The following is a 22,058-nucleotide window of genomic DNA, read 5'->3' as shown; positions in this document are numbered from 1 at the left end:
TTATTTATTTCCACCTCCCCCTTTCCACTCTAACTTTTAAAACTTCATCAGCTTTGGAAAAGTTACAGTGCTTTCCTTTTTCCCTTTGCCACTCTGCAAGTTTTCCAACGTTGGAGCCGTTTTGAAAAGTTGCAGTGTAAAAAGAACAAAAAGGAAAGATAGAAAAATGTAAAAAACAAGAAAAACCTTTGTACATTATTTATTGTATTGAACTCGGTGGCAAAAAGAGGGAGAAGGGGGAAAAACAAAAATTCAAAATATGAAACAAAATGTAAATTTAAATGTGAAATTAAATTAAAATTGTAGTTTCAGTTCACTTTGAAATTTTTCAATGGAAAATTTGATCCAAAGCAACATCTTCCTGTAACAAGCATCATTTTTGACTAAATCCCACTTTTTGGCAGGGACATTTTTTGACCAGCTTTGCTCCCCAATATGGAGGATTCAACGTTCTTTCATCACCTCTGGGCTGGATTGCTACAGTTTATTCTTCTTTGGGTTCCCCTTGAAGTTGATCCAGAAGCTGCACCACCTGCTGAAGAAAGCTTCTCATTTGCTTTTCAGTATAGGGAGGTAGAAAGTGTGATGGTTACCCTTGGAGATATGCACTCATTGCTAATAAACCAATGGATGCACCATAAGGCTTTAATGTTGAGATATAAAGCCATGGGGCACATAGCCCAGCTGTCCAGTATCTCACCTGATATTCATGTCACCTCATCTATTTGTATTCATAATCTTGTAGATGTTGAGATTTCTCTAACAATCTTTAATCCAAACACTGCATTCCCCACTTAAGATCACAGAAAGAAAGGAGCCAGGGTAAACATGTAATTTACATGTTAATAGAGGTCTGCTTGAAAGGAAGTGCGTGTCCTAGACCAATTAGCCACACAACTGGCAAATTAATTTATATGCATTTTTTAAATTGCGAAGACCACAAGATAAAATATTTGTTTGTAAAAGCAATAAAGAAACAATGAAAGAAAAAAGAAGTTTAATCCTTTCCTATCTGTGGCATTTTGAGGTGTTAATTGATATCAGGGTAAATCCAGGATGGAAATTATTCTACTGCATTGAACACAATTGTTAAGTCGTGTGTGAAAGGAAGTTGTCCTTTAGGCTATCCAAAAGCTTACATAAAGGCATAGTTTGACACAGCTCTAAAATGAATTACCCCTTGCTGCGATTTGTACCATGTTTACTCATAATGGAGGGGAAAGATAAAGGGACAGACCTTGGCCAACACTTTATGGGTACATGAACATAAAAACAGGCATACTGGGTCAGACAATGGTCCACCTAGTCCAGTATCCTATCGTTCAACAGTGGCCAATCTCAGGTGTTTCAGAGGGAATGAACAGAACAGGCAATCATCAAGTGATCCATCCTGTTGCCCATTCCTAGCTTCTGACAACCAGGGGTAATCAATTATTTTTTGTCAAGGTCCAAATTTCTTGGTCAAGGTATAGTCAAGGTCCAGACTCCAGAGAAAATAATGCAAAAATAATGATAATAAACAAATAAAAAGATTTTGCAGTCCACCTACCGATTAACCCTGGATCCCTGCCCATCCTGGCTAATAGCCATTGATGGACCTATCCTCCATGAACTTATCTAGTTCTTTTTTTGAACCCTGTTATAGTCTTGGCCTTCACAACATCCTCTGGCAAGGAGTTCCACAGGTTGACTGTGCATTGTGTGAAGAAATACTTCCTTTTGTTTGTTTTAAACCTGCTGCCTATTAATTTCATTTGGTGACTCCTAGTTTTTGTGTTACAAGGAGGAGTAAATAACACTTCCTTCTTTACTTTCTGCACACCAGTCACGATTTGAAAGACCTCTATCATATCCCCCCTTAGTCGTCTCTTTTTCAAGCTGAAAAGTCCCAGTCTTATTAATCTCTCCTCATATGGAAGCTGTTCCATACCCCTAATCATTTTTGATGCTCTTTTCTGAACTTTTTCCAATTCCAGTATATATTTTTTGAGATGGGGTGACCACATCTACACACAGTATTCAAGATGTTGGTGTACCATGAATTGATATAGAGGCAATATGATACTGTCTGTGTTAATTTCTATCCCTTTCTTAATGATTCCAAACATTCTGTTTGCTTTTTGACGGCCACTGCACATTGAGTGGATGTTTTCAGAGAACTATCCACAATGACTCCAAGATCTCTTTCTTGTGTGGTAACAGCTAATTTAGACCCCATCATTTTTATATGTATAGTTGGGGAGGGCACTAGGTATTTTCTTCTTTCTTCTTTCTTCTTTCTCTGCTGAGGCTCACTCTTCTCTTTTTTTGGGTTGTGTAGGATCTTCTCCCTTCTATCATTCCCACAAGTGCTAGATGCCTAAAAGATGGCAGAGTGAAAGCATGTCTGCACACAATCTAACAGAGCTGGCTGGGCTCAGAGAAGGAAATGTGCTGTGCCCTCCTCAAGAGTGGCAAAGTGAATGCACCATGGATGATGCCCAGAAGGAATCTGGCTGAGGTCACAGGATACAGAAGAATTCTTCGTGGAGACTGCTGTTGCTGTGGGGTCCTGGCCCCTCTGCTCTAACACACTGCACAAGCTAGCCACAAATCAGCAGGGTTACAGAAGAACCCTTGGCTGATGGAATATCTAAGGCTACATGAGATAACTAAACACATTAGGTTTTTAACATGTTTAGTATTAGTCCTTTCATCTTTCCTGTGCAACTCTTAACACTTGCTTGTACAGTCTTATTATAGGGCCTATTTTTAAGTGCATTGTTACCTTTAGCCAGTCTCCAGTGAAAACTACAGGAAGTTAAAACATGGTTGGGTGTGTGTGTTTTATTTATTTATTTATTTATTATCTTTTGTGTTTTATTTTAATTGAGAAGCTACCAGTTGTGGTGAAGAAATATACTGTCATTGCAACTTTTACAAAATTACTAATGGTACAAGTGAAAACAATGACACCTGATATGCACTGGTATAAATAAGAGAACCACACCCAGAAATTCTGGCATGTCTGAGAAATAAACTTGTGATAAGAGAAATGTAATTACTGAATTACAATTGATAGTGTTTCTGATGCAGGCTCTTAAGTGGACAGGGACTCTTATCTTTAGTGATATTAGTTACCTGTCCCACTTTCATACCAGATACGTCTGGCTGCCTTTTGTACTATCAGGGTGAAAAAAATAACCACCAACTATTAGCAGCATCATTCTGTGCTTGAATCCTTTTAAGCCAACTTTACGCTTGGAGCTAGTTTTCCTACCCAAGTTGCAATACTCAGTGAACAGGGGCTGACTATATACTAGAGATACAAGTAAGCCTGTAACTATCGGTGTACAAACATTAAACAGTTACCAAAATGTTGTTTATAATACTTACTGGTATATTCAAAGTAAATAATTCTATTGGAGTCACTTCTGCCTGTGTGAATTTGATGCTCTTCATTGGCTAGAACTAAGCACAATGAACCACTCTTACACTAGTATAAATCTGGAATAACACCATTGAATTTGTCCCTGTGTGGGCAGGCACTGTTCCATTCTGGATCCTACTTCTACCAATACACCTCAATCCTGGTCTGAAACTTCCTGCTTGTGCTGGGGTGGCCTGCCCTTTTAAGGCCCTGAGACCTGGAGCTGGCCATCCCCAGCCTGTTAGCCTGCCTCATACACCTGGGATGAGGTCTGTGGTTAATGAATAGAACCGGCTGAGTATGGAAGAGCTGATCCTCCCATAAAGAGCAATAGGAAGCTGTGGGGGAGAGAATGAGGAGGAGGGGAAAAAGTATTCAGGAAGTATAGAGAGACTGCAGAACATGGGAGAGGCTCCTGCAGGGAAGACCCTGAGACTAGGGGAGTTGCTCCAGCTAGGAAGGGCTGGGAGTAACCTGCTAAGGCAGGAAGGACCCTGAGACACCAGAGGAGTTTGGGGCTGTGACCAGCTTAAGGTTGGAGAGAAGACTTCTGGGTTTATTTTTGAACTTTAGTGTAATAAACCATGCCCTAAGGAGGGCTGTTGTCACTGCATTCAAGAAAGCCTGTATTAAGTTGATTTAAGAAGCCCCTCAAAGAAAAGGAAAGTGAGGCAAGTCATCTGCAGAGCAACCTCTGGCCATGAGGAGGGGCTCAAGAAGCAGCTAGCGTGGTAATACTGCTATACCAATCTTAGGCATATCTCAATCATATCAATATGTGTGGAGGTTTCTAATAGGGAGAAATTCTGATTAAAGTTTAGGTTGAGGCCATTCAAATCTTTCCCACCCATGACTCTGAGTCAGGACTGAAATCCCAGATACTCCACTCAGAATGGGGTAAATCAGGAGCTTCTCCATTTAAGTCAATAGTTATACCAGTGTAATACTGATGTAAGTGAGCAGGAAATCAAGTCTCAGGTCTCCAGAGGAAACAGGCATTTAGTTCAGAGTCTTTCACTGAAAAGAAGGGTTTGTACTAGAAACAAAGATCCATAGTTTCATATAAATTACCACAATAAAAGAAATGCATAAGCAATCTAATAGAATGATGCAATTAATTTGTATATGACTCTCTTGCTCTCAGCTCTTACTCAAGATAAAGTTATATAATTGGAAAGCCAGATCAGTGAATGAACTCCAGTTATGTTTCCTTCTGAAACATTGTGTCTGCCCCTTCCCCAAGCACTTGATTTGGGAGATGCTTGGACAGGTTATTATTTATGTCAGCACAAACTGGTGGTACCAGGCATGCCTCTGCAGTAGAGAAGGAAAATACTAGCACCAGCATCTTTGCACAGCATATGTATGTGATGAGATAATACTCATCTGGCACTGAGCGGCTACTGGAACTCAGTAAATCTTTGTTTTGTAACTGTGTGCCAGCACCATATATGATTATATAGCATGCTGTAATACATTAAAGATCTCGATAAAGCTCTAAATTGTGTAAAGTTCGTGTTATTTCCAGAACTTTGGCTAAACACTCAGCGCCTGATTCCCCTCTTACTTACATTGGTGTAAATCAGAAATAGCCACTTGGAAGTTAGTAGAACTACACAGGTGTAAAACTGGTGTAAGGGAGTCATTGGCCTCTTAAACTCAGGTGGAAGACATCAGTAATGAATCACTCTAAAAAGCAGTGTTCGTATTTATAGGGTAACCTATAGTTAACCTTAACCAGTCCATGTTACTGGCATTTGTAAAGGAACTGAGAATCAGTCATTCATTAGAAATTGCTTATGTTTATGTTCTGTAACAGATCTTGCCATATAGAATATTATTCTGTTAATCAAATTATGTGATTTGTGATAATGATGAGGTATTTCCAGTTCAAAACCCATCAGGATAAATATGGCCAAATTCTGCTCCCTCTTACATTGCTGTAAAATCTAGGATAACTCTACTGACCTCAGCTTGGTCCAGAGTGCATCCTTGTGGCCTTTGTTGGTAAATTGGTGGGACATTTCATCTCTCATAGCAATAACAGGAGCAGAATGTCCAGTTCCACGGCTTGGTGTTCTGGAACTATCTGTTTGAAGGCCTGGTTTGAGTGAAACAAAAATGAAAGAGAGAGATGTGGAAAAATCTCTTTATGCCTATAAAAGGATCACATCGAAACCACAGGATTTTGTATAGGAACCTATTTCCTTAAATAGTAGTAACTGTCATTAGATACATTCCCTCAGTTAAACAAATGGTGGCACAGAAAAAAACTACTATATCATACAGCCGTTTCCTCTCATCTTCCTCCTCCCCCTCCTCACATGTCTCCTGCCTTCAGAAACTGCAGATTTAGGACACATAAGAGGAAAGTGATTGCAAAATAAATATACAAGGAAAGGAAAATCTGCAGGTTGGGATTTCACTGCCCTCCTCAAAAACCACCATTTTCTTCATCTGAACTAGAATAACTGAAACCTTGAACTAATGCTTGCTGGACTGCTAAAATATTGTACAAATTCACGCTGGAGACCTGCCATCTGAGGCATACCCAGTGTCCAGAATGAACTAGAGAAGAGTGGAGAGTCAGAACTGTCTAGCCCTGCCTTAGAAGTCACTGAGCCAAATCCTGCCATTATCAACCAGCCTGGATAATCCTACTGCTGTCGGTCAGGGCAGGAGTTGTGCCGGTATCCCTCATTTAGGGTGGGATTCTGATTGCTCCTCAAGGGCCAGTGGTTGAGGAATTGGGGTGGTTCCATTGCAGGGAGTGTGGCAGAAGTCAGTGAAATGGAACCCCGTTTTGTGGGAGCATCTCACATATCCCAGTGGAGTGGAGTTGGCGGAGGATGAAGCAGAACAGGTAAGAGGAGAAATGGGGACAGGACCACAGGGTCCACCATTACATGGAATGACTGGCCAATGCCTACAAGGGAGCAGCTCCAGCTACTGCAGCTTCACATTCAACTAGTACCCTGCAAGCTAGAGAGGGCTAGGAAGGGGAGAAGATTCCTGACACCTCAGCCCCTATGGAGCCCCCTTGGCACCAAGCATGGGGTAGGGTGGGGGAAGAAGATAGGCTTTAATATTTACATTGCATGAGAGACCCCTCAGCCTGAGCATAACCTTTAATATGAGGTTTGTTGGAGAGGCCTGTGGTTGTCATTCATATGTGGATTCTGGGTGGTGATTTGCAGATTAGCATGACGCACGTGCTGTACAGAATGGTCTGTGTAGCCCTGCCCTTTCCCTGGCAGAGTGAGGATGTTATCTGTGGCCCAGGGGCTAATTCTTGGTAAGGTGAAGGGCAATCCCTGCCTCCCTCACAAAAAACCTGAATAAAGGGTTTTGGAGATAAGTCACACCACAGACTGCATGCAAAGCATGGAGCACCGCAGCGGCCCTTCAATGGCAGCTATTCCAGCACCCCATGCGGACATGAGCATTACAGGCCCATAGGTCACACCCCAGCTCAGTATGCAGCTCCCCTTGCCTGCCCCCCCGAGAGGCAACATAGAGCAATGGCCAAGGCGCCAGACTAGGATGCAGGAAACCAAGATTCAAATCCCTGTGCTGCCAATGGTCTGCTGTGGGAGCTTGGGCGAGTAACTTCATCTCTGCATGTGGCCATTTTCTCTCCCATCCTTTGACTGTTTATTTAGATGGTAAGCTCTTTGGGGCAGGGAGTGTCTGTCATGATATCTCTGTACAGCACTTAGCACAATGGGATCCCAATCTCAGTTAGGGGCTGTAATATAAAAAATAATTAATAATAATAATAATAATAAAAAGCTGGGGAGCTGACCACCCCCAGAACAGTGAATTGTTGTATTTCTTCTGCTTTGGGGGCTCTTCCATGCCTTGACTCAGTTCCACTCTTTGTGAATAGCAGGGCACTTGCTCTGCATATGTACATTGCTAATAAAAACATGAGTGCTATTAATGAAGCACATCTAGGACTCTCATATTCAACCTTTCACCCTTTATAGTGTGTACCTGAAGGGAAAGAAGTTGGTTGTGTGAATGGAGGGATGCTGCAACAGAGAGAACACTGAATTAACTGGTTTGTATACTTCTTGAACTTTTAAATATGATCTGGCAGCAAACCAGTGCAAATGACGTGTTATTTTTCCATGCCTTTGTCCCAAAGTGTATATTTCATGGGCTTAAAAGAATAGTCTATTAAATGTGATAAATGAGGCTATTTGTCACCAGCCTTTTAGCTTTTCTATTAAAGTATGAAACAAGATAATGAGGAGGGCTTGAAGAAATCCTTTGTGGTGTTGGAAACCAGGGGCACATGATATATGGAGTGGATTTTATGCCTCTTCCATCATGTGAATGAGATCTGACAATATTCCCCTCATACCTCGTGAGTCTTTGACAGAGAAATCAGAGACAAGAAGAAAATCACTAATGGACCAAAAATCAGTGACAGGTTCAGGGGGGGCGGAAAGTAATAAAGATAAGAAGAAATTCACTTTGTGTAGGGCAAATCTGTCTCCAAGAAGTTTCTTTAACCTCTTATTTTAGAATTTGGTTAATAGCACATGTCTGTCTCCACAGTGGTATCCCTCATTAGCCAGAGTTTCTTAATAACAAACTCAGTAAAAAGCCTCAAGAGATTTAGTATTATCTCCACTGAAAGGAATCATGGACTAGATTTGGCCCCTACAGCGGAGGCTGGAGAAAGTGGTGATGCAGGCGCTGGTTTGTACAGCTGGAGACTCCTCCACAGTAGAGGAATCTTCAGGTGGGGAGATCCTTTTAGGCTCCTTTGTGCCACCAGAGCAGGCCAAAGTGGGCCAGACTGGAAAAGGGAATTCAGCTCTTTGTTCAGAATGATACATTTTGGGCCACATGTTCAAGAGAGAGCCCCATGTGCTATGCATCTCTACAGTTACATGCAGTTACGCGGATTCTGTGGGCAAACTGGGTGATTGCACATGCAAATAGCTGCTCAGGCCCCTGATTTTTACAGTAGGAATGTAACCCAGGGCACTTGTAGGAACTAGGTAATGCCCAGATTCATTTGGATTAATTGAACATGGAATCTGAATGTGACCCTTATTTTCTATGGACGTCCGCTGACTAGCACTTTAATCTGTACAGTAATTGCACTTTTCCTACATATACCTTTATACATTAGAAAACATTTTACCATGATGTGTGAGACAGATGTATGCACATAGAAATGTTAACTGAATGTAAAGAACAATTTTATAGGCTTTATTACCATACATTAGGCACTTCAAAAATAGCACTTGTATTTTAATTCCGCCTACATTCTAAATGCTCCATTTGTACCTTTCTTCTGCTCTCACCTTTGCACTTTCCTCCATACTATTAAAATGCAGCACTTCCTCCCTTTCCTTCTGCCTAAAAATCAACATACGTATACAGAGCAAGATAGAAATATAGGTACATATAGATGGCTGTAGCCATGAACAAATAATCAAAGAGACCAGAGTCTCTGGAAGTTTGAGTCTATGTTGTATGTATCAAATATATCTACACTGTATGGTCTGTATTTGAATTAGATTGTCCCATGGATCTTCCACGGGCTCTGGGTGAGATCTACAAAGGGACTTAGGCATTGCAATGCTGAGCATCATGGTGTGCAGGCTGCCGGGAGGCACGTCGCACGGCTTAGCACGCCGGGAGTGGGAGCCAGCTAGTTGCAGGTGCCTACACAGCTTCTTGCAGGAATAAGTGATGCATTCGTCTCACTCCACACAAGCTTTTAGCCCAGTGGTTAGTGCACATGCCAAGTATGTAGGAGACCCAGGTTCAATTCCCCCAATTCTGTCAGAGGAAGAATCAGGGGTTTCCCTCCCCTCAGGAAACCAGTCTAACCACTGAGCTATGGGATATTCTGATGTGGGGCTCCTTCAGTGTCTACTGTTGAAGCTGTCTAGATAAGTAATGAAGAATGGTTGGGACACAGGGTCTCCCACCTCCCAGGTGAGTGTCTGTGACCCAAAAAACCTCTGTCAACTGCCAGAGGGCATAAGGGGTGCATAGAATCCTTGTGTCAAGTATGTACACAGTAATTCACCACAGGGAGGCCTATAAGGTCCCTCCTGAGAGCCAGTAGCCCACTGGTCATTGCAACCATTGTGAAATACAGATAATATTTACAAAAAGAAAAGGAGTACTTGTGGCACCTTAGAGACTAACCAATTTATTTGAGCATAAGCTTTCGTGAGCTACAGCTCACTTCATCGGATGCATTCAGTGGAAAATACAGTGAGGAGATTTATATACACACATAACATGAAAAAATGGGTGTTTATCATGCACACTGTAAGGAGAGGTTTCAGAGTAACAGCCGTGTTAGTCTTTATTCGCAAAAAGAAAAGGAGTACTTGTGGCACCTTAGAGACTAACCAATTTATTTGAGCATAAGCTTTCGTGAGCTACAGCTCACTTCATCGGATGCATACTGTGGAAAGTACTGAACATCTTTTTATAAACACAAACCATGAAAAAATGGGTGTTTACCACTACAAAAGGTTTTCTCTCCCCCCACCCCACTCTCCTGCTGGTAATAGCTTATCTAAAGTGATCGCTCTCCTTACAATGTGTATGATAATCAGGTTGGGCCATTTCCAGCACAAGTGATCGCTCTCCTTACAATGTGTATGATAATCAGGTTGGGCCATTTCCAGCACAAAAAGATTTGTGCTGGAAATGGCCCAACCTGATTATCATACACATTGTAAGGAGAGCGATCACTTTAGATAAGCTATTACCAGCAGGAGAGTGGGGTGGGAGGAGAGAAAACCTTTTGTAGTGGTAAACACCCATTTTTTCATAGTTTGTGTGTATAAAAAGATCTTCTGTATTTTCCACTGAATGCATCCGATGAAGTGAGCTGTAGCTCACGAAAGCTTATGCTCAAATAAATTGGTTAGTCTCTAAGGTGCCACAAGTACTCCTTTTCTTTTTGCGAATACGAACTAACACAGCTGTTACTCTGAAACCAGATAATATTTAAGAATTTATGGACCTATACTGTAAATTATGTTCTTAAAGCCTTGAAGTTAAAGGCAGGTCACCAGGAGGTGACATGCCTTGGACAGGTTCTGTTCAGGCATGGGGCAGTAGATGTTTATCTCTCTGTCTGGTCATTGTGTATTGCCTGTTTCATTATGTAAGTCTATTTGCATACTGAGCCACCAGCTAATCAAGAATGCAAAACTGATGAGATTGTGAAATCTACAGGAAGAAAACACACAGCAGGAGGGTGTCTGTTTATGACTAAAGATCAAAGGAATGTTTTGATATCTCTGGGATTGCAAAGAGACACACAGTATCCTTCACCTAAGGGACATATTGCAGCGTGTTTTGTCTCATATAAAAAGGATCACAGCCAGGCCTGGCTGAAAACCCTGGAAGGACTTTGGGGTGAGTTTTGCTCTGTAAGACATGAAAAGTATCTAGTTAAATAAATCTAACTTCTAGAATGTATGTTATGATTTTATTTAATATGTACCCCTTTGCGTCTAACACTTCCACTTGCTATCATTTGCATCAATTTGTTAAATAAACCTTTTGCTTGGGTTTCACTATAAACCCATAGGTGCTGACTCCGTCGGTGCTCAGCACCCACCAGGCACAGCTGTTCTACGCCCCCGCTCATCAGCTGATGGTGGGGCGCTGCCACCCAACAGCTAATGGGGGCCGTGCTGCCATCAAACAGCTGTTTGGCGGTTCGGGGAGAGGTTTGGGGGAGGGCGGAGAGCGGCGAGTGGGCGGGGGCCTCAGGGAGGGGACGGAGGGGGGCAGGAAGAGGTGGGGCAAGGGCAGGGCCTTGGGGGAGGCAGTGGAGTGAGGGCAGGGCCTTGGGGGATGGGGCAAGAAGAAGCAAAGTCAAGATGGGGCTTTGGGGGAAGGGGTGGAGTGGGGTCAGGGCCTCAGGGCGAAGCAGGGGTGGAGCACCCCCAGGGAAAAGGAAAAGTCAGCACCTGTGTATAAACCTATCTAAATGCTGTGTGTTAAACAGAGCAGTGATTGGAGATAAAACTGATAAGCTGGGGTGTACTGCTTCTCTGGGAGCAGTGACACTGTGAGTGTCCAGTGGCGCAGGGGCAGGACCCCCCAGGCGGATGCTCAAAGGGCTCCAGGTACCTATCACTAACCCGCAGAGGGACAGTGGAGCCTGCATAGGACGAGAGGAGAGCTTGTGTTGCCTGTGGCCAATCAAGTTAGGGAGCTGACTCCTCGCAGCCATAGACAGGCTTCCTCCCGCTAAGGGCAGATGGTAGTAAGGTGCCTCACAACCCTGAAGGATCACAGTGCCCTAACCACTGGACTACAGAGTCATTCTCTCTCTTGCCAGCCCAATGACTGGTCATATTTTTCAGATCAGGCCTTAAATTAATGTTTTGGGGCTCAGTGCTGCATCATTAAAGTCAAGGAAAGTTTTCCATTGATTTCAATGGAAGCAGACTCAACCCCTATCTGCAGACTGCCCAGACTACATCTCCCTGAAAGTGGAATAGCATGTCTCATACTGAAGTCTTGGTGGTCTTCCCATTTCCCCTCCTCCTCACTCACTCAGTTCCAAAACAAATTGCTGTTGGAAAGGCTCAGAGAGTTTGACTTAAGCATTCCTGCTTGTAATATGATCCCCTTTCCCCTTTGTATAGGGAAGTGAACTGGTATAATGCATTGAATCCTGAAAGGAACAAAAATCAGATAGTCATAGGAAATATCAAGAAATATTTCATAAAATACCATCCTAAACCACACAGGAGTTTGAATGCTGCAGATACACAGCTTGGATCAGCCTCTTTAACTGGTGCATTTTCAAAAGCACAATGGCCTGTCACTAAAACTAGCAGGCAATGGAGTTCATAACAGCACCGCTTGAGTTCATAGAAACAAATCCACCCTTCCATCACAGACATGTGGGAGGCAAAGGTAGTGGAACGGGTGCCCAATTATGCAGAGGATCTGCAGCAATATGGATCCCAAACCCTCTTTTTTCCTACACTGCTCTTCCTGCTGTGGTATCTGAGCCCACACTGGAGTCCGAACACTGAGGTTGTAATAGTGACTCATGCAGGGATTCTGTTCATCCCTAATGCTGCAGAGCCCCCCAACACGACCGATTCAGGATAAGAGGATTATGAGGATTTGTCTCACAGCAGTATAGTATTTAGAACTGAAGGAAAGTGGTTCTGTTGTGAACACCTTTAATTGGCTTGTTCATCTTATTAGTTCTAAAAGGGTTAGGAATTTAAAAAATAACCCACAATGAGCCAATACTGCCCCAAGTTACACCCTGGACAATTCCATTAACTTTAGTGGGGTTGCACAGGGTATAAGTCAGGGCAACCTATCAGTTCAGAGTTGGTCAGCAATATGCTTTGCTAGTGCAGTTGTAGCTTGCTTTGGAGTTCAGGAGCTGTTCAAAATGTTTCCTTATCTGACTGACAAAACGATATTAAATAACTTACACGGTTAAAGTACCCATGGTTCGGTGTAAACAATTTATAGTGCCAAGATTGCTGCTAGATGCTATTTGGAAAATAGCAAGACTGATATATATATTTTGGGTTTGTGTTTGGATAATTTAGTCTCAATTTGACTGGAATGACTACATAATAATTAATAATTAGCACTTATCCAGCTTTCCATGTTCATAGAGCTCTACAGATACTATAGAATTCATCACTACAGCTCCTTAGGCAACTATTATTATCCAAGCTTTACAGATGGGGAAAATGAAGCGGAGAGGTTGAGGCCTCATTTTCAAAAATGGTTTCTAATTTCTAATTTTAAACGCCTTGGCCAGAATTTTCAAGCATAGATGCCTAAAGTTAAGTACCTAAATACAAGTGGCCTGATTCTCTGAAGTGCTGAGCACTCACAGCTCCCATTTTAGTCAGTTCTACCCCTTGGTTGAACCACTGTGATGCACTAGGGGAGTCACATGACCATAGTGATTTTCAACCAGCTCTCCTTAACATGCTCTTAGTCTGGAAACTATGTTATAAAAACAACGGAAAGGCAAAGACTTAAACTTGAAAAGAAAGAAAAGTTCTAAGCTTCATTTGTGTTAATAAGGTACTGTTCAGATAATGTAGCACAAAATAGCAATTTAAAGAAATAACTGAAGCCCTTCTCCCTGGATATATTCTTCTGGACAGATTTAAACTCACAAGCCCATTACTACGTGATGCAAGTGAAGACAGTGCGGAAAATTAAAGGAAGAGCCTAAAGAATCAACATTGATACGAATGCAGGATGGTTGGCTGAACATGAGGAATGGCTGAATAATGGCTACAAGTTCCCTAACAGGGAAAAACGCGTTTCTGCTTAATGGATTGAGGTAATGAAGTATTTATTGTACATCTGAAATTAAACTGTGGAACATTGCATCCATTTTGCCACAGATGCCATCCAGTAATTTAGAGAACAGTATGACAAAAGGTTTTTTTGCAGTTGCTCAGTCAATGAAAATAGAATGAAAAGGATGAGAACTACTGAGGTCTAGATGTTCAGCATAATATATTAACCTTATTGGAAAAACTGTAATATCTAATGCAGTGTTACAGTGCATTGTGCAAATTCAAAAATGCTTCTGCAGCCATCATCAGGCTCATGGTTGATTGAATGAAAAGGTTGACTGACACCCCATCTCTCCTGATAACACTCAGTGGAACTGTCTGGAGAATGAGTCTCTTCAGTTAGTTCAAAACTACCATAAGTATGTTGAGAGTTGCACTCAGTACAAGAAGGGTTTCGATTCAAACAGCGCACAAGGGACTCTACAGAAAAACACTAAGTTTACAGAAGCAACTGAAGGTTTCAGAGGGGCTTGACAGATTGCAGACTGATGACACTACTGTTGTAGTTTCTGTGGAAATCTGGCTTGATGTAATTAACAAGAAAGAACTCGAACCACAGAAGGACAAGATCAAAAAATGATTCAGAGACGCAATGGACTCTTTCCATTGTTTTGCCATAATGACTAAACCCAAATGGCCTAGAACAAGAAGACGAGGCTGATTTATAGGTGATGGATCATAATCCTGTGTCTCTTCCTTCTCTTCTACCATTTAAAAGTGAAGAATCAGTTTTCTACCCCAAATCTATGTTTGCAGAGGTTTTGTCACTGCTTGTTTGCATCAAAATGGTGGATGATTAAGGAAGTAAAATCAAGAAAGACAGGACAGAAATTCACAAAAGCCAACATGCAAGGCAGGGAGCTGCCTAAGCTAATCAGTGGCAGATGCCAACTAGAGGGGTGTTTGCTAAGCCCTGCCTCTCCCATGAAGATATAGGCATCTCCCTGCAGCCTCTCTGCTAGCAATTCACGACCTGGGACTCTCTTTGGAGTTAGAAGCCTGTGCCTTTTTTGCAAAAACACAGCTGCCTAGGAAGCTTTTTGCTGAAACAATTTAGGCACCAAGTGAGTTTAGGCACCTACAAGTGAATCACAGTGGAGCCTAAAACTGAGACTTAGAAACCTAAAACCAGACCTAGGCTCCTAAATCGGACTTTAGGCATTTAAGTACTTCTGTGAATCTAGGCCTTTTTAGGCAAGGAACAGAGAGCACACAGAGCTTGTGTTGACTTCAGTGAGAGCTGTGAGTATTGAGCATTTCTGAAATCAGGCCATTTATTGAGGTGCCTCACTTTAGTCATCTGACTCTTGGTCCTTAGTGTTCTACACATGACTACAGAAGTCAACGTGAACAGTTCAGACTACAACTCAGTCCTGACGTTCCAGACCTGTGGAAAAAAAACACTAGATGATCCCTCTCTTGAAGAATTATTACTTAATCAAATTTGGTTTAAAAATTCAGTTATTTTAAGTTAAAACAAATATTTGATAAAGATGTTTTGTATTTTCACACAAGTTTATAAGAGTTAATGCTTATTACTGACAAGAGAAAAAGAACCCATGCTGTTAGCACTGCATGTCTTCAGAAATAATTGACTGTGGACCAAAACAATTCCTCTTCCTGGAAGTCATTAAAATATTTAATTTCTGGGACAGCAATAATACCAATAGGAAAACTTGCAAAAATTGACTCTGAGAGATTGTGTGACACTCTGCATTGTGATTGTGGCAGCCCCTTGGCATGATCTGCATATCAATAAGAAGATCTCAGACCTTTTACAAAATGAGATCCACTAAAATAACATGGGTAAAATAGGAATGGCTTAGTGGACATTATTTTGTCTTGATTCATATTTAAAGGAGGTTCCTACCAAAGGAAGGGTGCATTGTGTGAGTCAAAAGTAGACTGTTTCAACATGTGAAAAGTGTGTGTGTGTGTGAGAGAGAGAGAGATCTTCATCATGGAATAAAGAAGATGGAGGAGGCTATTTGTGTTTCTTCAAGATGCAGTATTGACAACAGTATTTCTATTTTAATGTTTACTTTTCACTGAAGTATATGTGAGTGATTGCAGCAAAGTTTAGTACACAGTAAATAAAGCCCGTTCTGTGCCGACATACACCCTTTTCAACTTTGTCTAAATTGGTAAAATTGCCCAGGGTGTACGTAAACAGAGAATTTAGCCACTAGTGTGAAATGCTGTCACAGATGATAGTTAACTTACAGTGGATACTGCACAAGTCCCTACTCAGAACTACAGGTTTCAGGGTAGACATTCTGAGTGAGCATGGGATGGGGGAGGGGCAAAAGGAGGAATGTCAAGTTATGCTCCATCATGTGTTGTGGCAGCTCTTTGACAATGGCTTGGTGATTGCCCCTGATGCTAGAAGGACTGGAAGTTCTAGGTACATTTTCATTTTAAAACCTTTGTGATCTGTGTGGGGCACAGGGATGGAAACCACAAGAGTTATGTTTGTTAGGCTCCTATGGCCCCTTTTGGGCACCGCATGGAGTTGGGCAGCGTAACTCAGCACAGTGCAAAGTTTAACATCAGAGGTTTAACAAAAGGAGGCACTTTTTCCCCTGCAGGTAGAAAATGCCAAGAGCATAAACAGCCAAGCTTCAGTACCTGCAAAATAAGAGAAAGAGAGACAGAGAGAGAGAGAGAGAAATGGAACACACTGCCAAGACGCCACGCTATTAAGTAAAAGGGAATATCATTTCTGTATCAAGAGGCTTTGACCAGACACCAAAACTTCAGTGCTTTTGATGTGATTAGCGCCCTGCATATATTCTATTCTATTACTTACATTTGCTCTGGCAATTTATACATTTAATTTTAAAAATGGGCCAAAACTTTAGGGGAGTTCAGAATCAAAACCAGCATCTGGATCTGAATTTCCCAGAGGGGACTTATCTCTTTAAAGTGGTGAAACACCCACTCTCCCATCACACCACCTAGATTCAGCTCCTGATCTGAACAGGACTTTGGGGTATTTGAAATCAGCCCTTGGATGAGGGAGGCATTAAAAGAGTGCAAAGAACTATCCCCTACGTTTTGTGGCTCTAGGTCATGTCTGCTTATTTTTACCGATTTACATATTCTCAAACAAGAGGTAGTACATTAACCCCTTGTCTTCACACATGCTTCTGTGCAACTACATTTACATTGCACTGATACCATCATAACATACCAGGTAATTTCAACAGTCCAGGAGATAAACATCTGATGGATATCCAGGAGTTGGTACGTTGGACAGCACTAGTTAAGAACTGACACAAATTCCGCTCACTGCTTATGCCCAGTGGTTTGTTCCTCATTGCTGCTTCCTTCCTAAATTCACCCAGCATCACTAGCAAGGGAATTCTCCAACCTTCCCTGATTCGTCCTCTAGATGCCTTCTCTGCTTTGAAGTATTTGACACACAGTGAAACAACAGGCTCACAGGGTGCCTCACGTTTCAGAACAGTATGACATACAAGTAACTGAGGGGATGTCTACACTGCAGTTAGACACCTGCAGCTGGCCCATGCCAGCCAACTTGGGATCACGGGGCTTGGGCTAAGGGGCTGTGTAATTGCGGTGGAGATGTTCGGGCTCAGCCCTACTTTGGGACCCTTCCACCTAGCAGGGTCTCAGAGTTTGGGCTCCAGTCCGAGCATCTACAGTATAATTAAACAGCTCCTTAGCCTGAGCTGGGCCAGCTGGGGGTTATTAATTGTAATGCAGACATACCCAAAATCACAAGAATGAAAGCACATACCTAAAGCACCCACTTAGTGGGAGTCTAATAATTAGTTATCTATCTGCCTACTTCTACTGTTAATGAAAAAGTAAGGCCAGGTATTGTTCTTTCTCTGTTACCAGACCTCTATTCACTCCTCAGTTGGAACTGAATCACAAGCCAATAGAAAACAAACCAAGTCTTACAAATCAGGGGTTTTTTTGTATTAACCCTGAAGTTTATAAACTTCTTTAGGGGTCTCACATCTCCAAATGTACACATTGTTTAGTGAAGATAACATGAGGCTTATTATAGAGTGTGATGTGTTTTATATAGAAACATATTGTTTGGAACATCAAGAAAATTTGTTACAAGAGATTGTATTGTCACCTAAGACTGTATTCCTTGAGAGACAAAATCCTTTCTGCAGTTATCTGAATTCTTCATCACATATTTCACTTACCTCATCTTACTGGTTTGATCATAACACAGGAACAGATTCTGACACCTGCTGCAGTTCTTTGTACCAGTCTGCTAGCACAAAGCCACTGTACAGATGGCAGACCAAGCTGCCTGAATAATCTTCCAGCATGAGGAAATCGCCAGGTGGAATATGCCTGGGGTAATGGCCTTTATGCTGTCTTCCCCCCAGTCTGTGGTGGAGGGGGTGTGGGTGGGGAAAAAGGGTATGGCTAGAGTGTCCCCATGCCCTGGGAATCCTTGCCCTGCTGGAACAGCCCCTGAGATTTGGGCAGCCTGAGCAACTTAGAGCAGCCATGACCCTGCTCTAAATTGTGCCTTGGGATTTTTCTGTGAGGAACTGCAGAATTAGCTTCATGTCCATTACTCTGCAGCAAATACCAACTCTCCAACCAGATCCCCAATAACAGTACTACAGTAATTATTGGTTTAAACAATAACCGAATGGGTTGTAGCAAACCAAATATAAAGAATAACTATCTGGGGTAAGCAGTGCAGTAAGAGCTGAGTTCAAATCCCAACTGGGTTAGAAATAAAAATGAGTTGGATGGTGTCAGGTGAGTTCTTGAGAGATGTTTGTCATATGTGCCAGCTACTGCACTGTTAATACTAACAATGAAAGGACTGGGACAGCAAGTGTTGCAGGTTAGGAGTGAGATGCTCTTCTAGAGCCAAGTGAAGAAGCTTGTACCTGCCTGCACTAGGCACAATGGTGATCACATTCCTGGACTATAATCCAACTGTTATATTAGTCCACCACCTTCCTGAGCACCACATTCACCCAGTAGATAGTAAATAAACAACACTAATAATGAACATACTATAATGATTTCTTCTTTAGTAGCTTTCACATGAGCATCTCAGAGCACTCAGAAGCAGTAACTGATTCAGCCTCAAAGCCAGCGCTCCTTTGTGCTAGGTCAGATTATACAGACTTCTGTCCCTCAAACTGCCTGCACCAGGGGAGGGTTCAAACACAGGGAATGTGTCCAGAACTGGTATGTATGCTTGCAAATGGAGTAAGGAGAACGGTGGATGGAGGTGTCCTCTTAAATAGGGGGAAGGAGAAGCTGTGCTGTGGGTCAGGCAGTGCTGCAATAAAGAGGGAGACATCTCAGTTCCTCAGGTTATCCCTACAGAACTCTCAGTCAGTGCACAGCAGGTTGTTCTCCACAAAACACGTCACTGGAACATAAGCCACAAGTATCACCGCGACATTTCAACTCATCTCTGATGGGCTGGGATCCTCATAATCCAAGGCCCCCTCAGCTGAAGGTTTGGCAGCATTGCCTAAACTATCTCTGTACACCTCTAGTATACAGCCACCTTTGTGGTGAGGCACAGCAGCTGTTCAATAGTGCATAAAACTACACAACAGGATAGGGCAGAAAGTGAAAGATGCCCAACAACTTGAATTCCCAGGGGGAATTTAGACAGGCAGAACCTAATTACCTATGTTGGAAAGTAGGTGGGACCCCCAAGTGGTCAGGACCTCCATTTTACATTTCAATCATCTGCATTCATACCATGCCCATCTATGGTGCTGTATATATCACAACATTCAAACAGTAGAACCAGAGAAAGGCTGGCAATGCTATTCATTTCATGTGCATCTTCCCAAAGTCACTGGGAGAAAACGTGAATTCAAGGACATGAATAAGTCTTTTGTGCCCTTAACAGTTCTTCTTACCCTGCCAGCTCTGCTTATATATCAACCAGTTTTGCTGAAACCATCTTCCCTCCATAACATTCATGCACATTTGAGCTTCTCCTTTCTTGGGTAAAGGGAGTTTACAGTAAAATATAATGGTTCTCTGAACATATGTATCATTATCAATAAAAAAATAATACAACACATACTCCTCTGGCAGGTTCCCATAAATATCTTCCATAAAAGTTCATTTTTCCACATGAACAAATTGTGAGTATGTGGGGGTTTTTTTCCTCTGAATCTTGATACGGAACTTACAATTCTTGGCACTAGCCTGTACAGTTAAAATGACATCAGCTTGACTTTCTATACGGAAATTTTATAGTTGCTGCCTAACCACATTTCTTTGTCCTGAGAATATTCACTCTCCTCTTGGCTGCCTCTTTAATATGGCTTACTGTTCATGGGTATCACTGAAAGCTGTGCATGCGTATTCACTATAGTTCCCTGTGTTCCATACCACAAAGCGAGCGGTGGTATGGAGCGATAAAAGCTGCATTTCTCTCTCCAAGACAATGAGGCACTGTCAGTTTTAAAGATGTGCGTGGCTTTGCCAACCCAGTGTCTTTATAGTGGCATTGCATAGTCTGTGGCATGAGAACCCTGACTTTGCTATCCCTGTTTCTCCCTAGGACCAGCGGAGTTCAGGACATACTGTGGGAGGTGATGCATGTTGGGGATAGCAAGGGCAGGTGGCGGCCACTTATTGTATGAATACAGCCCACAGGCTGAAGCTATGTAAAAAACCATTCTAGCAGCTATCAAACAGAGAAAAGGGATGAACTGGAAGAGAGGGGGCAGTGGGCAAGTTAACGCCTCAAAATGTGAATGGGCTGGAGGATTCAGAGTGCCACCTGTAACAGCATTTGTTTGGTGTTGTGTGCAGTTAGGCAGAACACAAAGAGCCCGGGAATGGGGCAAGCTAGTGAGTGGCAACATGAAAACAAATTGAACAAGCAATTATCTCAGTAATGGACATTGCCAGTATTTTCAGATGATGTGACCGCAGATTTCCAAGAATGAAGACCCTAAGGACTGATTTCATGCCCAGGATCTGTGATGATCTAAACTGTGGAGGAGAAGCAGGGCAGGTACAACTGTACAGTTCAAACCTCTGAATACAGTTCAACCTCTATTTGGAGCACTATGTTTCATGCCTGCATTTCAGAATCAAATAGGGTTTCAAGAAAGAGGTGATCTTTTACTACACTGTGTCTTGGAAAGCAACACAGCTAATATAAAGGCACTTAATTATCTGGCAACACTGCATCAAAAATACTCCAGAATAATAGCTCTGTTGTTATTTAATAGCACTACCCTATACACTGTAAACATATCCAGTGTGATCCTAGAATGCACAGCTTTAGCCTTTTGCATGGAGATTACACTGGTCAGACAACCCTGGGAGTGACTGCACTTAACATTCAACAAAACAGATCAGGTTCTAGTTTAGCATTAGGCTGTCTCGAACAGAATAAAATCCAGTTTTGTTACTGCACCAAACCCTGTTTTATCTATTCCCTAAACACTCAGCCTCTTTTCCATGTGACAGAGAATCCGTGCTGCTCTCCTCTCTCAGTGTAAGCTTATCGTTTCATCATTTCACTCCTGTTGTATTGAAATAGCCACAAGACCAGATTAACAGTTAAAGATTGTGAAGCCATTTGCCAAATGCTTCTTGCTCTATTAGTAGCAACATTTTTGCAGTTTTCACACACATAGCTATAGATACACAGATTGCAGGAAATTTTTACCTTGCATGCAAACAGGAGAGATCCTGGTTTCCTCTCATGGATCAGAAGTAGGATAAAAAAAACCCCATCAAAACCCTAACAGACTCATCTGCTGAGAGTTCTCTAAATCCCAAGTCTGCTTCAGCCAGCAGCTCTAAGTTTGTGCTCTGAATAGAGGCTGTGTTATTTTAACCACAGGATTTCTGGTCATGGGGGAGGAGAGATGGATTAGGTACGTTTGCAATCTAATGCTTCACGTTTACCTCAAGTGAAATTAACTACTCTAAACCTGATGTAAATAAGAACTTCTGAGATATAAATTTCAAGAGCCCTCAAACCAATTATGACTAAACTAACATGTTAAATAACTGTGGAAAATTCCAGAGGAATAAGATAACATACTTTTGTGTTCTTTCCTAAATAAAAGGCATGTGTGGAATGCTAGATACTGACACAAGTGAGACACAACAGATGAACTCTACAGACTAACCTATACAAGGTACAGTACCTTATACAGTAATGTTCCCAACACCTGTTAGGATGTGTTTCATCAGACATCAGAGCAATTTGATTGATCATGGTCCATGCCAATTACATAGTTAGATGTAATATTTCAGTAAGGCAAACAGCATCTTTTTAG

At 42.1% G+C, this 22,058-nt stretch overlaps 1 protein-coding gene across 5 annotated transcripts in view; it reads right to left on the bottom strand.

The window, feature by feature from the left end:
• The window catches only part of JCAD (junctional cadherin 5 associated), a 91,007-nt gene extending 69,426 nt beyond the window's left edge, over positions 1-21,581 (bottom strand). For 3 of the 5 annotated variants that reach the window (XM_084619243.1, XM_084619242.1, XM_084619241.1), the window contains exons 1-2: positions 21,440-21,581; positions 5,378-5,510 (exon numbers count right to left, since the gene is read on the bottom strand). The gene's annotated coding sequence lies outside the window, so the exon portion shown is untranslated. The remainder of the gene's footprint in view (positions 1-5,377; positions 5,511-21,439) is intronic. The other 2 variants (XM_084619245.1, XM_084619247.1) reach the window with 1 other exon arrangement.
• Between the last annotated feature and the right edge of the window lie 477 nt (positions 21,582-22,058).

Source organism: Lepidochelys olivacea (genome assembly GCF_965140295.1).
Source record: "Lepidochelys olivacea isolate rLepOli2 genome assembly, chromosome: 2".
Lineage (NCBI taxonomy): Eukaryota > Metazoa > Chordata > Testudines > Cheloniidae > Lepidochelys > Lepidochelys olivacea.
This window is presented reverse-complemented; position numbering and strand designations above follow the sequence as displayed.